The sequence below is a fragment of the Ranitomeya variabilis genome, chromosome 1, assembly GCF_051348905.1.
Source record: "Ranitomeya variabilis isolate aRanVar5 chromosome 1, aRanVar5.hap1, whole genome shotgun sequence".
Taxonomy (NCBI): Eukaryota; Metazoa; Chordata; class Amphibia; order Anura; family Dendrobatidae; genus Ranitomeya; species Ranitomeya variabilis.
Window position 1 is genome coordinate 645,888,940 of NC_135232.1, and position 15,319 is coordinate 645,904,258.

Genomic DNA, 15,319 nt, shown 5'->3' on the forward strand with positions numbered 1-15,319 from the left:
GTCCCCAACACAAAGCCGAGGACCAACACGACGACGGCGGTTGGCAAAAAGCTGAGTCTTCTCCTGGGACAACTTCAAATTGTCCACCACCTGCCCCCAAATCTGATGCAACCTCTCCACCACAGCATCCACTCCAGGACAATCCGAAGATTCCACTTGACCGGAGGAAAATCGAGGATGAAACCCCGAATTACAGAAAAACGGGGACACCAAGGTGGCAGAGCTGGCCCGATTATTGAGGGCGAACTCCGCCAAAGGCAAAAAAGCAACCCAATCATCCTGATCCGCAGACATAAAACACCTCAAATATGTCTCCAAGGTCTGATTAGTCCGCTCGGTCTGGCCATTAGTCTGAGGATGGAAAGCAGACGAAAAAGACAAATCTATGCCCATCCTAGCACAGAATGCCCGCCAAAATCTAGACACGAATTGGGTCCCTCTGTCAGAAACGATATTCTCCGGAATACCATGCAAACGAACAACATTTTGAAAAAACAGAGGAACCAACTCGGAAGAAGAAGGCAACTTAGGCAAGGGAACCAGATGGACCATCTTAGAGAAACGGTCACACACCACCCAGATGACAGACATCTTATGAGAAACAGGCAGATCCGAAATAAAATCCATCGAGATGTGCGTCCAAGGCCTCTTCGGGATAGGCAAGGGTAACAACAATCCACTAGCCCGAGAACAACAAGGCTTGGCCCGAGCACAAACGTCACAAGACTGCACAAAGCCTCGCACATCTCGTGACAGGGAAGGCCACCAGAAGGACCTTGCCACCAAATCCCTGGTACCAAAGATTCCAGGATGACCTGCCAACGCAGAAGAATGAACCTCAGAGATGACTCTACTGGTCCAATCATCAGGAACAAACAGTCTACCAGGTGGGCAACGATCAGGTCTATCCGCCTGAAACTCCTGCAAGACCCGCCGCAGGTCTGGAGAAACGGCAGACAATATCACTCCATCTTTAAGGATACCTGTGGGCTCAGAATTACCAGGGGAGTCAGGCTCAAAACTCCTAGAAAGGGCATCCGCCTTAACATTCTTAGAACCCGGTAGGTAAGACACCACAAAATTAAACCGAGAGAAAAACAACGACCAGCGCGCCTGTCTAGGATCCAGGCGCCTGGCAGACTCAAGGTAAATTAAATTTTTGTGGTCAGTCAATACCACCACCTGATGTCTGGCCCCCTCAAGCCAGTGACGCCACTCCTCAAAAGCCCACTTCATGGCCAAAAGCTCCCGATTCCCAATATCATAATTCCGCTCGGCGGGCGAAAATTTACGGGAAAAAAAAGCACAAGGTCTCATCACGGAGCAGTCGGAACTTCTCTGCGACAACACCGCCCCAGCTCCGATTTCAGAAGCGTCGACCTCAACCTGAAAAGGAAGAGCAACATCAGGCTGACGCAACACTGGGGCGGAAGAAAAGCGGCGCTTGAGCTCCCGAAAGGCCTCCACAGCATCAGGGGACCAATCAGCAACATCAGAACCCTTCTTAGTCAAATCAGTCAATGGTTTTACAACATCAGAAAAACCAGCAATAAATCGACGATAAAAGTTAGCAAAGCCCAAAAATTTCTGAAGACTCTTAAGAGAAGAGGGTTGCGTCCAATCACCAATAGCCTGAACCTTGACAGGATCCATCTCGATGGAAGAGGGGGAAAAAATGTATCCCAAGAAGGAAATCTTTTGAACCCCAAAAACACACTTAGAACCCTTCACACACAAGGAATTAGACCGCAAAACCTGAAAAACCCTCCTGACCTGCTGGACATGAGAGTCCCAGTCATCCGAAAAAATCAGAATATCATCCAGATACACAATCATAAATTTGTCCAAATAATCGCAGAAAATGTCATGCATAAAGGACTGGAAGACTGAAGGGGCATTTGAAAGACCAAAAGGCATCACCAAATACTCAAAATGGCCCTCGGGCGTATTAAATGCGGTTTTCCACTCATCCCCCTGCTTGATTCGCACCAAATTATACGCCCCACGGAGATCAATCTTAGAGAACCACTTGGCCCCCTTTATACGAGCAAACAAATCAGTAAGCAGTGGTAACGGATATTGATATTTAACCGTGATTTTATTCAAAAGTCGATAATCAATACACGGCCTCAAAGAGCCGTCTTTCTTAGACACAAAGAAAAAACCGGCTCCTAAGGGAGATGACGAAGGACGAATATGTCCCTTTTCCAAGGACTCCTTTATATATTCTCGCATAGCCGCGTGTTCAGGCACAGACAGATTAAATAAACGACCCTTAGGGTATTTACTACCCGGGATCAAGTCTATGGCACAATCGCACTCCCGGTGCGGAGGTAGTGAACCAACCTTGGGTTCTTCAAAAACGTCACGAAAGTCAGACAAGAATTCAGGAATCTCAGAGGGAATAGATGATGAAATGGAAACCAAAGGTACGTCCCCATGAGTTCCTTTACATCCCCAGCTTAACACAGACATAGCTCTCCAGTCGAGGACTGGGTTATGAGATTGCAGCCATGGCAATCCCAGCACCAAAACATCATGTAGATTATACAGCACCAGAAAGCGAATCACCTCCTGGTGATCCGGATTAACACGCATAGTCACTTGTGTCCAGTATTGTGGTTTATTACTAGCCAATGGGGTGGAGTCAATCCCTTTCAGAGGTATCGGAGCCTCCAATGGCTCCAAATCATACCCACAGCGTTTGGCAAAGGACCAATCCATAAGACTCAAAGCAGCGCCAGAGTCGACATAGGCGTCCGCGGTAATAGATGACAAAGAACAAATCAGGGTCACAGATAGAATAAACTTAGACTGTAAAGTGCTAATTGAAACAGACTTGTCAGGCTTCTTAGTACGCTTAAAGCATGCTGATATAACATGAGTTGAATCACCACAATAGAAGCACAACCCATTTTTTCGTCTAAAATTCTGCCGCTCGCTTCTGGACAGAATTCTATCACATTGCATATTTTCTGGCGTTTTCTCAGTAGACACCGCCAAATGGTGCACAGGTTTGCGCTCCCGCAGACGCCTATCGATCTGAATAGCCATCGTCATGGACTCATTCAGACTCGCAGGCACAGGGAACCCCACCATAACATCCTTAATGGCATCAGAGAGACCTTCTCTGAAAATCGCCGCCAGGGCGCACTCATTCCACTGAGTAAGCACAGACCATTTGCGGAATTTTTGGCAGTATATTTCAGCTTCATCTTGCCCCTGAGACAAGGACATCAAGGCCTTTTCCGCCTGAAGCTCTAAATGAGGTTCCTCATAAAGCAACCCCAAGGCCAGAAAAAACGCATCCACATTGAGCAACGCAGGATCCCCTGGTGCCAATGCAAAAGCCCAGTCTTGAGGGTCGCCCCGGAGCAAGGAAATTACAATCCTGACCTGCTGTGCAGGGTCTCCGGCAGAGCGAGACTTCAGGGACAAAAACAATTTGCAATTATTTTTAAAATTTTGAAAGTGAGATCTATTCCCCGAGAAGAATTCAGGCAAAGGAATTCTAGGCTCAGACATAGGTGCATGAACAACAAAATCTTGCAAATTTTGTACCTTTGTGGCGAGATTATTCAAACCTGTAGCTACACTCTGAAGATCCATTTGAAACAGGTGAACACAGAGCCATTCAAGGATAAGAAGGAGAGAGAGAGAGGAAGGCTGTAATATAGGCAGACTTGCAAGTGATTCAATTGAAAGCACACTCAGAACTGAAGGAAAAAAAAAAAATTTTTCAGCAGACTTCTTTTTTCTCTCCTTTCTCTGCCAATTAATTTAACCCTTTGTGGGCCGGTCAAACTGTTATGGTTCTCAATGGCGAGAGAACATAGCCCAGCATATATGAGAACTAGCTCTTGGAAGATGGAAACTATACTGACCATGAACTAAACCTGCCGCACAACTAGAAGTGGCCGGGTAGCATGCCTACGTTTTTTTATCCCTAGATGCCCAGCGCCAGCCGGAGAACTACCTAATCCTAGCAGAGGAAAAGACAGTCCTGGCTCACCTCTAGAGAAATTTTCCCAAAAGGCAGACAGAGGCCCCCACATATATTGGCGGTGATTTTAGATGAAATGACAAACGTAGTATGAAAATAGGTTTAGCAAAAATCGAGGTCCGCTTACTAGATAGCAAGAAGACAGAAAGGGCACTTTCATGGTCAGCAGAAAACCCTATCAAAACACCATCCAGAAATTACTTTAAGACTCTAGCATTAACTCATAACACCAGAGTGGCAATTTCCGCTCACAAGAGCTTTCCAGACACAGTAACGAAACAGCAGCTGTGAACAGGAACAAAATGCAAAAACACACAAGGACAAAAGTCCAACTTAGCTGGGAGTTGTCTAGTAGCAGGAACATGCACAGAAAGGCTTCTGATTACATTGTTGACCGGCATGAAACTGACAGAGGAGCAAGGTTATATAGCGACTCCCACATCCTGATAGGAGCAGGTGAACAGAGGGGATGATGCACACAAGTACAATTCCACAAGTGGCCACCGGGGGAGCCCAGAATCCAATTTCACAACAGCCAATCCTAAATGAGTACCCACTGTAATCCCCCGGTGAAATTCCCCCTGCAATCAAACACTTCTTAAAAACCGCTAAGAACTGAAATCGAGATAAAAAGGAACCGTCCTCATGGACCAAAAGGGGGTTGGACAATCCTCCGCCCATCCCCATGAAAGCATTGACACACAGGACCGGGCATAACAGGGAACCGGCCACCTTAAATAACACCACTTTACAGCCTTTACCTTGACTGTCTGTCTTAGAAAATCGAAGCCGAATGACTACCCTATCATTATACACGTCCACGTCTTCCCTCAACAAACCACCTTTGGTTCTTTTAGAGGGGATGATCAACTCCCCTGTTGTGAACTCTGTTTTCAGGCTCCCTCTTGTGGTCACTGGTGGTATTGTGTGACTTTTGCTTTGGGCTCCCCCTGGTGGCTTTGTTTGTTATCCTGCTGGTCTCTGGCTATCAGCTGGTTCATTATCCTCTGGGAGGTTCCTATATAGCTCTGTTTCACTTACACTTGTTGCCGGCTGTCGATGTAATCAGTGCTACTCAGATTCCTTCTGACTACCTTGCTCCCAGTCCATCCAGGACAAGCTAAGTTTTGTTTGCTCATTTTTTGATCAGCAGTGTTTATCATGTTGTCTTGTCCAGCTTGCTAAAATGTGATTCCCTCGCTTGCTGGATGCTCTAGTGGACTGAGTTTCTCCCCACACACCATTAGTTGGTGCGTGGGTTCTTGAAATCTCAGGATGGATATTTTGTAAGGGTTTTTTATTGATCGCATAGACCCCTGCTCTATTTTCTGCTTTCTAGTACTAGTGGGCCTCTTTTGCTGAATCTGATTTCATCCCTGCGTATGTGCCTTCTTCTTACTTCACCGTTAATATTTGTTGGGGGCTTCTATATCTTTGGGGATTGTTTCTCTGGGGGCAAGCGAGGTCTCTCTTTCTCTTTAGGGGTAGCTAGTTCCTCAGGCTGGCTCGAGACATCTAGGAAATTTTTTAGGCACGTTCACCGGCTACCTCTAGTTGTGTTACATAGGTTCAGATTTGCGATCAGTCCAGTTGCCATCTCCCTAGAGCTTGTCCTTAGTTTATTCACTTGCCCTGTCTATTCGTGATCCTCAGCCACTAAGGATCATAACACTCCCCTAACCGAAAGGCTCCAAAGAGCGCTAATGCGGAGGCCGCCTTAAAAATAATTATTTCCCATTGCGATGAACAGACCGAAGCTAACTGATTGCCCAAAATTAACAATACCTCGTATGATACCGGGCGTCTTTTATCGCTCACCGTCCAACCTTTTCTCCATCCCTTTAACGTCTGAACTACCAAAAAAGACTTTGTGACGTCCTTAAAGGCCCCGAGCCTTGAAACCGAATGCAATGCCCACCAACAACTTGTTCAGTCTAGACATGGACCAAGCTGACTCTTTAAAATGCCCAATCAACAACAATAATCTGCTCTCATCCTGTAGTCCCGCCCCTAAAGAAACACCCCACTCTTCCCAAGTACCCCATGCCTGCTGATACTGACTCCAAGACCTAGCCGATAAAGAATTCTGAAACAGATAATCTACTGCCTGCCAGGAAGCTTCCATAACTCCGCTGGGCACTCCTGGCCTGTTGACTCCGCCTGAGGTACCAATTCTCGGAAACGATCTCCCTGCAAGTGAGAAAGAGCAACAGAGACAGGTTTAGAAGCCATCGACCTGACCTCCGCCACAATCCCCAAATTCAAAGATAAGCCCAAAAACACCAAACGCTGCAAAATTTTTACTACCGCCGGTGAATCAGCCGACAGTGAATTTATCGCCACGGCAACCGCATCGGACCCACATGGAAAACGAATCTTCCTGTCTCGCACACTGTTACCCCATAACGACAACGCAACAACGATAGGGAACAAATGAGGAAGAACCCAATTTTGTAGCCAACCTTGCTCCCGCCAGAAACCAGGCCATTCAGCCAACAACCAACTGCCTTGAAAAAACAAACCAAAACCACGATCATTCACCACGGCAATGATGAAACCCAAATCATCTGAATTCACAACCGGTTTTATCCAGATAGACTTTCCGTTATAATTCTCCAAAAAATTTGCCCATACTGCCAAATCTTCACGCAATTCCTTCTTTAGTCTGATAAAATGAACCGGAGATCGAACGCCCCTGGTCGCCAATGACAACCTGCGGCAGAATGCCCTTCCCATCGGCATAATATGGCAAGCGAAGTTCAATTTGCCAAGCAAAGATTGTACCTCCCTCCCATTTTTTTAGCACTACATGCCCTAGACACCTCTTCGCTCAGAGCGCTAACCTTATCCCCAGGCAGCCTGCACACCATTTCTAAGGTATCGATTTCTATACCCAGAAAACTCAGAACAGTGACTGGACCCACAGTTTTGTCCGGAGCTAAAGGAACCCCTAAAATCTTGCACACTCCCTCCATAGTGTGCAATAGCACCGAGCAATCGGTACTTTGAGCCGGGCCTATAAACAGGAAGTCATCCAGATAGTGAATGCAGGATTTCAAGCCCGACACGTCTTTCACCACCCACTCCAAAAAGGTGCTAATAGTTTCGAAGTACGTGCAGGAAAGGGGGAGACAGCGATCGACGTAAAAACCTCCATCCCAATAGCAACCCAGGAGATGCATACTCTCTGGGTGAACCGGTAGTAGCCTGAAAGCCGCTTTGATATCTGTTTTCGCCAACAGTGCACCACACCCACATACCCGCACCCAATCCATAGCCGCATCAAATGAAGTGTAAATCACCGAACATAACTGAGGGTCAATTCTGTCATTTACTGAGGACCCTTTCAGAAAGGACAGATGCTAAATCAATCTGAATTTATTGGGTTCCTTTTTTGGTACCACGCCCAACGGGGAAACCCTCAGATTGCGAATAGGCGCCACTGGAAAAGGGCCGGCCATCCTACCCAATTTAACTTCGCTTTCCAGCTTTTTAGCAACCACGTCAGGAAATTGCAGAGCCGATTTCAAATTTTTTGTGGAAAATTTATGTTCCGCATCCACGAATTGAATACGGAAACCATCCCGAAAACCTCCTTCTAACAAAGCTGCAGCTGGTGAATCAGGGTACCTATTTGGAAATGGCACCATCACGTCCAGACGAATTGGCGTCATTCCTTTTGTCAGAACCGTCTCCACTTCTCTGTCTGCCACCCTTAAAACATTTGGATGACCCGTGCAGTCCCCCGCAAGTTGCAAATTCATGCTTGAATTTGTATTTTCCCCCAAATTTACATGACCCTTCATTGAATGCAAAGCACAGTCCTCTCTGCATTGCCGCTGAGTGTCCCGACTGCCCTTAACCCCCAGCGCTTCCAGGAAATGACTGGCTGCCTGACCCGAACAGTGACGGGACCATAACCTTCATCCACAAAGCTATATCTTTGTGATCCCACCGAATACTGGGCATAATGGCCTTCCGTTGCCGGAATTGCTCATCGTATCTGAGCCAACCTTGGCCCCCGTAAGTCCGATAAGCTTCCCCAATCGCATCTACGTAACAAAAAAGCCCCGAGCAGTTCTCGGGGGACCTCTCACCAATCACACTCGCCAAAATGGCGAATGCCTGTAACCAATTAGAAAACATCCTAGGAATCAGCCTAAAACACCTTTTTTCCGCCTCTTTTTTTAAATCATCTTTGCGCAGCCTGTCCAATTGAAAACGCTCTAGTGGTAATAAGGAGAATATTTCCCCTTTCCAAATTTTTTTCCTAGTTTCACTTTTTAAGTGTGCCCCCAACGGTCCCTCGAAACAAACGTATACCTCCCCATGGGCCGCGTCATCCAAATGCACTGAGGTATCTTTCTCCGCTTCCCCTGCCTGACTGGCAACAGACACGCTAATTGAAGGTATGGCGGCACTCATCGCCGCAGCATCATTCCCTACGTTATCTGACGACATACTCCTAGAACTCATATCAGTGAACCCCCCCAGAGAACCCCTCAAACCCAAAACTTCCCCCGGATTCCCAAGCCATGCCGCAGAAGGAGAAGACCCCAGGTTTGAACCCCCCGATCCCCATAGCGCCGCCAGATCTCAAAGCCCGTGCATGATAAGACCTAACCCCCCCCGACTCCCCCCATAAATACATCCCTACTAACACTGACAGAGAGAGCTAACACAGGGGTAAATGAAAAAAGGATTGTCCTCACCTAGCGGCCCGAGTGCTGTGGACCCGGCAGCCGAAGATCCGGAAGCCAGATGTACGTGCTCCTCTCCTGAGCTCTCCATCCGTTGGTCCCCGGGTAAGTCAGACGGCCAACTGCCGTCCTGTGACACCCCATCAGAAGGTGCAGGGTCCCTTGCTGCTGCTGATGCCGCTGCTGTGAAGATGCCTGAGCCAGCGTAACGCTGCCCGTGCAGGGAAGTGCTCCTATCTACAGCTGTGACATGGCCAGCCCCCCTGGATGGACTCAGCCCCGGCCTGCGCTGGCTAGAGGAAGTCAGCCCTCCAGCTCCCTGCCCCGTCCCAGGCAGAGCGCTGCTGACAGGGCCAGCAGAACGCCACCCGTTAGATGTCACACGCCGAGAGGCCTGGGAATAAGGCCCCTGCCTCCTGGAAGCGCCCGCTCCTCTGCGCCGAGCAGGCTCACCTGACCTGGTGCAGCCCGCCGCTCCTGGTCCCGACACCTGGTGAGTCACATGCGCCGAGGAGGAGGCCGACACCTCCCCCTGCTGCAGGCCCCGCCGTGCTGCCGGATTCCTCACGGCTCTGCCGCGGGTCGCTGCTGCACCGCCGCTTGCGTCTCCTGCCGGAGGGTCCCTAGAGGGGCTCCTGATACGGCGCCGGGCCCGAGGGGTGACCTCGGGGCTCAAGGGCGCTGGAGGCCTGGACCTCCGCGGCCGGCGTCCCTCTGCAGGTACCTGGGCTGGTCCCATCATCACTCCGTCCAGAAGGCTGCTTATGGACTGCTGCAGCCATTCGGTGCCCTGTGTGCTGGCCTGTTCGCGCAGTCTCTGCAATAAGGCCTCCACATCCATCACTGGGGATTTCAGCCACCGCCGGACCAGCAGGTGAGCGTAGCAGTTGCTGAGGTGAAATTGGCAGTTTCTTATCAAAATTACCCCCTCAGTAAGCTCCCCCCCGCTTGCTTCTCCCTGCCTCATCCAAACCCTGCCCCCCCTCTGTCCAAATTCAAAAGTACACAGCCCAAGCAAACTATTTAACCCCGACTTGCCCTTGCCCATCCTGAGGCTCTGCCATTCCCCGTGACCCCGTCATGCTGGCCTCCCTTGAGGGCCAGGGGCCCAGTACAGCCTTTCCTGGAACACATCTAGGTGTAAAACGCATTGCTTTAAGAAGTTGGCAAAGACTGGTATAAACACAAATTTTGTAACAGTTTGAAGTCAGAATTACAGCTAAAACTGATTAATCTGAGCCATAGTGTTTACTTTCCAGCAATACTCTAGATGTGTAATTTGTTTCATTCCCTCTCTGCAGAATCCATGCATTTTGGACTTTTTCATCATAGGGAGGTGTATGATGGAGTCAGCAGTTTGACCTCCACTCCAGCTCTCTAGCACAAACAGGATTTCAGTCTCTGGCTTCCTGAGAACTGGAAGTTATAACAGCCTATCAAATCCCTCCTTGCAGCTCTCAGACTAGTGATGGGGGTTCCAGCGGTTTGGTGGGAACAGGATCTTTTGGAAGCTCAGTAACAAGACCCAGTTGTTTTGAACCCAAACAGCTCTCAACTAAAACTTCACAGGTACTCACAGAATATTCAGGGTAAAACCACTGCAGTCGAATACCATACCTTGTCCAACTGCAGAAAGACAACAGTTGCACGATTTTGAAGTTTTTAAAGAAAACTTGTCAGTCGATTGAATACGATACATTCTGCGCGGACCATAAAACAGAGCCCGGCGGTACAATTGCAGCCATGTAGGGTTTTTGCTGAAATGTTCAAGCATTTCAGATAAAAGAGTTTGAAGGGCCAACCGAGAAACATAGGAATAGATTAGTCTAGTCCGGCATCATCACCGGTCTCTCCTGATGTACACTCATGGGAGAGAACTGTCAATCAACTACAGTAATGCAAGGAGAATCCGGCTAGGGTCCGCATAGGACTAGTTTTGTCTAGCTCTATAGTTCCTGGCTGACTCTTCAAACAATGCTAAGCCAGATGCATCCTAAGAAATGCAGTCATCATAGGAGGAACCATATTCGTGAGGAAGAAGGAATCAGCGTGACAGAAAATCCAGAAATAGCATACCAACTGGGTTACATATACATGAGACATACACAAGAGACTTTACGCTATTTATAATAGTTTATGCAGCACTATTTAGGAAATAAATGACTGGAATGCTGTTTTAAGAATTGATTAGATAGGATCTAGTTAACGGAATGGGAAGAAAACCCACAATGAGGATCTAACTTTCATTTTACAGCCTTGTTAGTTCTCAATTATAATGTTCAGGAATTATTTTCTTATCTCCAGAAAATTAGGAGACTAAATAGAAGACAGCACAATTCAGAACAATTGTTTTAAAAATAGGACTTGGCAGAGAAATTCAGCATAACTAAGGAAAAGGGGTAAGTCTATGTGCACACGTTGCGGATTTGGCTGCGGATCCGCAGCGGATTGGCTGCTGCGGATTCGCAGCTGTTTTCCATGCGGTTTACAGTACCATGTAAACCTACAAAAAACGAAATCCGCAGTGCACATGGTGCGGAAAATACCGCGCGGAAACGCTGCGTTGTATTTTACGCAGCATGTCAATTCTTTGTGCGGATTCCGCAGCAGTTTACACCTGCTCCTCAATAGGAATCCGCAGGTGTAAAACCGCTGGTGAAATCCGCACAAAAAAACGCAGAAAATCCGCAGTAATTCCATGGTAAATCCGCAGGTAAAACGTGGTGCGTTTTACCTGCGGATTTTGCAAAGACGGTGCGGAAAAATCCGTACACAAATCTGCAACGTGTGCACATAGCCTAATAGCTATAGAGAGAAAGCATTTTTCATTCACTGCTATATCATTTTTCACTTTAAAAAAAATAAATTCCTTACATGTATTATAGGAATTACTATAAAATGGTTTCAATAACTAACCTGCGTTATTGTAACTTAATACTTTAAATTAATACTGGGCTGCAACAGAGAGGAGAGATGGCTGTGTGCTACTCCGAACCTCACAGTGAGTTGCTGGAAATGGCATCCACTGCAGACAGCGTCGGCTCTAGACAAGCAAGCAGTGTCAATGAAGAAAGAGGGAGGCAGCCTCATGTAAATAACAGAGAGGATTTGTGCACTGAGCCATGCCAAGGGTGCACTGAGCACCCTATTTAAATTACCACTCCGGCAATTTTTTTTTTTTATTATTTCAGCGCTGGATTGGTGCCACTAATCTAAGTTCCCAGACCCTAGTCTTATACTTACCAGCCGCCGTCGTCAGCTCTTCCCGACACCACTCTGGTCCCATGCCGACATCTTGTGACCACACCTTCTGACTGACCGGAAGTCAGTGGTAACGGTCACAAGCTCTCAATGTCAGTCTACGAGATCCTCGTTCTAGCTCTCATAGACTTACATTGAGTTGTGACTTCCAGATTGCGCCAGCAAACATTGGAGCTATTTGCAAGTGACAAACTGCTAGAGACCAAGCGCAGAGCAGTGTTGGAAACAGCTGAAGACAGTGGCAGGTAACTATAAGACTAGGGACAGGGAACTTAGAATAGAGTGGCATCACATGGAGATACGCTTTACAAGGAATTGTCCATAAGTTACTCCCAATGCCTGGCATTGGCTGCAGCGCTGACAACACGTCGATAGTGCCACAGCCAATCAGTGAGCTCAGCAGTCCTAAAGGGCACGTTCCATCTACAATGGAAGAAGCTGAGCTTTCAGATTAGCTGCCATGCTTTCAGCTTATGTCAGCACCCCAGCCAATGCCAGGCATCGGGAGCTGCGACAGGTACTCCCTAGTGGAGCAGGTGAAGGAGAGTTCAGTGCTGTGTGTTGTTTTATAACAAGCTGCACCCAGGATAGAAACATAATAGAAAGGGGACAACTCTTAAGCACACTGAATGCATTCAAAAAGGGTTATATAGCAGTGGCCAACCCATTTACGATACTGAATAAAATAAATTTTCGGGATAATGGAGTAGACTATTTTAAAAGTAAAAGTACAGTTTTTACTTGGGCTTTATTCCTCACAATGCAATCTGGTTACTTTAAAGGGGTAGTCCAGTATCTGAACATTGATGGCCTATCCTTATGATACTGTAGGTCACCAATGTCTGATCAGTGGGGGTGAGACATGATCAGCTGTTGCCGATGTCGGCGGCAATAACCGCTCAGCTATAGAGCTGCACAGCTCTGTCGAATATTTAGTGGCTGCGGCCGGGTACTACACATCCGCCCCTTATTCATGGGGAACAGCTGACAGTCAGGGGTGCAGTGTGTTGGACCCCAACTGATCAGATATTGATGGCCTATTAGGGGGTAGGCAATCAATGTAAAGTCCCGGGCAACTCCTTTAATATACAAGTTTGGTGATACGGATGCCCTTCAATATATAAGCAAATAAACATGAAAAAAATTCTAAGGACAACTAACGAGCCTCACAGTTACACAACAATGTATAGCGAATCACTGAAGACTTCTCCGTACTGACCAGGAGGTATTCATCAATGTCATTTAATTTCCATCAACACTTCCTGTCTTTAACCTATCCCCTTAACATTTAGATTCTCCTCTGCTGTCATTTCTGCCTTGTTGTTAAAACACTGCCATCTGTGCAAGGACAGATCTAGAGCCCATTACAAGCAACCAGTGGGAAAGAGACCTAAATCCCTGCTTTGCAAACTATTCCTGGCTCTGCCTGCTCTGATTTTTTTGCAGCTAGCTGAATCTAGCATATGCCCCTGGTAAGATACATAAAAAACATTTCTAGACCTTTTCTATATTTATTTTGGTCTCTCATTACCAGTCAAATATAGTGTAAGAATGGATTAAAATGCATTTTGTATTATACTGGGAGACACTACCTTTGCCTACAAATCCCAGGACAACATTTACGGTATTTCCTTCTATTTTTTCTATTTACAGGATACATTAAAGAAACTACAGTGACCTAATAGTAACATAGCAGTGAAACAGAGTGGCGGATCTTTCACCTATCAATCTAGCTGTGGGCATGGGATTTTAGAATTAACTACATAGAAAAAAAGGAAGGAAAATGTAGAAGGAAGGGAGGGGGGTATAGAAATAATGTGATTGACAAGCTTTCAACTTAATATACATCTTATAAGTCTCCAGCAAATCCATTCTGATTACTTAATATAAATTGACCATAAAAATGTATTAAAAAAATCACTACAGTGATGTCTTCATAAAAGAGAAGTCTGTACAAAATACACATTGCAACCATATTATATTCTAATGGATTTGTTCGTAAGCAGTGCACCCAGTGTAATCACAGCATCATGGCTGTCTGTTATACATGACAATGCACACGTACAAGTAGCTCATACACCACAACGCCATGATATGTCATAGACACAAGGAGGAGGACCAGAATTTAGTACATGTACAGGGCTGAGCTTTCTTCTGAAAGTAATAGAATATGTGCACAATGTGGTTTTTTTTCAGCAATGTTATCCTTGAAGTATCTTTTTTTATTCCATATATAACATAGCGAGTGGCAGCTACCAAGTGGAAGCCTCCAGATGTAATAGTTATATTATACAGTATAATATATATATATATATATATATATATATATATATATATATATATATATACACATACACACATATACAAATAAACACACACAAATATAAACACACATACTTTTTTTTTCATTTTTTTTATTTCGCCTCTCCATTGGATAGATATTAAAATAAAATAATATTAGCAAATTCTTCCAAATAGAAATGTAGTTCGTTAGTTCGTCTGCTTTGCTATGTCTCTTTCTTCATGTGCAACAATTGCAGGACCTTAGGTATCCATGGTTACGACTACTAGCAACTAGCTATCTGTCACTGTAGCAGCGGTTGTAACCATGGATACCTAAGGTCTGCAAAGCCTGCACATGAGAAAAGAGACATAGCGAATCAGAACAACTATACTACATTCCTAATTGGAGGTATTTGCTATTATTATTATTATTATTATTACTACTACACCTACTACATATTGGGATAGGATCTTGGAGATGGAAATTCCCCATTAACTAAAATTAGAAATAACCTGTCAGCAAGTGTTTGCTATGTAATCCAAGAGCAGCATTATGTAGGGGCAGATAGCCCAATTCCAGTGATGTGTCACTTGTTTTGCTGTTTCAATATAATCAATCAGAAGATTATCACTACAGGACAACTGACCTTGTGCCTTCGGGTATGCGCACACGTAGAAAGGAGCTCTGCGGATTTTTCCACAGCGGATTTCAGAAATCCGCAGGTAAAAGGCACTGCGTTTTACCTGCGGATTTACCGCGGTTTTTATGCAGATTTTGTGCGGATTCCACCTGCGGTTTTACACCTGCGGATTCCTATTGTGGAGCAGGTGTAAACCGCAGCGGAATCCGCTCAAAGAATTGACATGCTGCGGAATGTAACCCTCAGAGTTTTCCGCGCATTTTTTTCCACAGCATGTGCACTGCGGATTGCGGTTTCCATAGGTTTACATTGTACTGTAAACGCATGGAAAGCTGCTGCGGATCCACTGTGCACATAGCCTTCTAGTCCAACCCCTCCCCCAGTACTGCTCTATCAATATACAGTGTACACATAAAGCTGTCAATCAGGGG

The 15,319-nt window shown here is 46.2% G+C and overlaps 1 protein-coding gene across 5 annotated transcripts in view; it reads right to left on the reverse strand.

Moving 5' to 3' along the window:
- The window catches only part of RGS6 (regulator of G protein signaling 6), a 758,999-nt gene that overhangs the window by 597,216 nt on the left and 146,464 nt on the right, over window positions 1–15,319 (reverse strand). Inside the window, exon 1 of one of the 5 annotated variants that reach the window (XM_077262004.1) lies at window positions 11,947–12,082. The exons of 3 other annotated variants lie outside the window; for them this stretch is intronic. The gene's annotated coding sequence lies outside the window, so the exon portion shown is untranslated. Of the gene's footprint in view, window positions 1–11,619; window positions 11,761–11,946; window positions 12,083–15,319 lie in introns of those variants that run through there. One more of the 5 variants, XM_077262012.1, reaches the window with a different exon arrangement.